Here is a 2069-nt window from a genome sequence, read left to right on the forward strand (position 1 = left end):
GCTTGCTGAAATTGCATTTAAAGAACCAGCAAGCATCATGAGCGGGTAGATGCCAAGGAATACAAATATTCAGGTGTACAAATCTATCAACCTGCCAGTTCCTGTTTCGGTAAATGCACCTCATTAATTACGTCTCATTAAACAAGCCAATGGTGATGATGCATTTCCGTATCCTGTGTAATTACCTCTTCGGTGCCTGGAATTCAGTGGATGAGAACTGAAATATGGATGCAGTATTCATACTACTCTAATCAGAATTCAGTTTTCGATGTTTTCACGCAAAGTGAGTTCGCGACGGGGGAACCGCTGACTTTTTCTAATCTGCCTCTGAGGATAAGAGAAAAAGCTGAAAGGTGTAAGACAGAGGTTTTACTTCCGAGGAAGCAGAAAACCTTCCTCCTGCAGGAAGGAAGGTTACTATCAGTCAGGGCAAAAGGAAGAGGAGTAAGAGTTTTTTTTTTTTTTTTTTTTTTTTTTTTTTTTGTAGCATAAAAAAAAAATGTACCAAAACTAGAATTATGGAAGCGATTAGCACAGTATCTAACTAATTATTCTGCAAAGACGCAATCACAATATTACAGAGATTTTTTTTATTTATATTTTTGCATGCAATTACTTGCAAAACCAGAGATCTGTGGCTGAAATTACCCAGGACACAATTGATCGGCTCCAACTCATCAATGCCGACAAATTGAACGGGGTAGTTCGGCCATTCAGTCCAGAAGAGCCTGAAATGACTTTGCAAAAAACTTTCAACATTTGTGTTTGGGAAAAAGCAATCAACATGTGACGATGTTCAATAATGGCCAAACTAGAAAGAAATAGAAATACTACGGCATGTTGGCTGTTGAATGCGAACATATCGAGTAGAATTGTTTGTCTAATTAACTCTTGAGTGTGTGATGGCTATGCCCAAAACCCCATTATGGAACCATTCTCTGTAGGGAGTCGAATAAGCATTACATCATTAGCTTCGAACTAACCGCGTGATTTGTAGTTTATCAAGCGACGAGAGCTTACAGTTTTTATATAACTCCATACAGTGCACCTTGCGTGGTGCATTGTAGGCATTAATAAAGGGTCTCTGCAGCATCCTTTCTACCCCTAGCTAGCATCTAGTTTTTAGCCTTTTACTTTACCGCCATTCCCGCTTCTTCTCTTAAATCTTGCTATCCAACTCCTCTAACTGTTACTTTTGATTGAAGCTGTGGCGGGTTCTCCTTTAGATCCTTGCACTTCATCTCCTTTATTTTTTGGATCTCTTTACTTTGCTGTCCAACCACTCCAACTCCCTCTTCTCACTGTATTATAGTCAGATTGGCCGAAAGTGCCCCATTGCACTGCTTGGCTTAACAGCTTAAGATTCATAAATGGAATAACCCTGTGACTCGTCTTTCTATATCTTAATGTCTTAATGGCCTGCCCTGTCATAACCTCAGATTATGATGCAAATGAGGAGCTTTGACTTTGTGGGAAATATGACGACTTTCTCTGGCTCACTCGAGCGTCTTCCCTTTGTGGTGGTGGTTGCATTTTCATGTCTCAGTTTTATGATACTGCTGGTTTTATCTCTCTCTCTCTCTCTCTCTCTCTCTCTCTCTCTCTCTCTCTCTCTCTCATACACACACACACACACACACTCACGTTACTGATTTATGATTCTCTCTCTCTCTTTCTCTCTCTCTCCGGGTTTAAACAAATTATCCAATATCTGTCGCTGTTTCTCTTTGCAATTCCGTGAAGTACCTCCATTTTATCATCTCTCTTGGGTTTAAGTAAAACAAAGCTCTCGCACAAAGCTTCGTCTTCAGACGCATACCAGGTTTTACACCTGTAGCAGGATCCCCTAAATCAAAGTGACACGTAAGTATTTCGTGTCTGGGAGGATGATGGTGAACATTTATTTATTCGAATGTCTGCATTTACTGGGCCCTATTCACAGTATGATGTGTCTTTCATTATGTTTGAATGACAAGCAGCAATTGCATTAAATGAACGCATGATCTTTATAAAAAGAATTCTATTTCACAAGTATATCATATCAGTTAATGATAAATGGAAATATTTTT

Source organism: Macrobrachium nipponense, chromosome 45 (assembly GCF_015104395.2).
Source record: "Macrobrachium nipponense isolate FS-2020 chromosome 45, ASM1510439v2, whole genome shotgun sequence".
Taxonomy (NCBI): Eukaryota; Metazoa; Arthropoda; class Malacostraca; order Decapoda; family Palaemonidae; genus Macrobrachium; species Macrobrachium nipponense.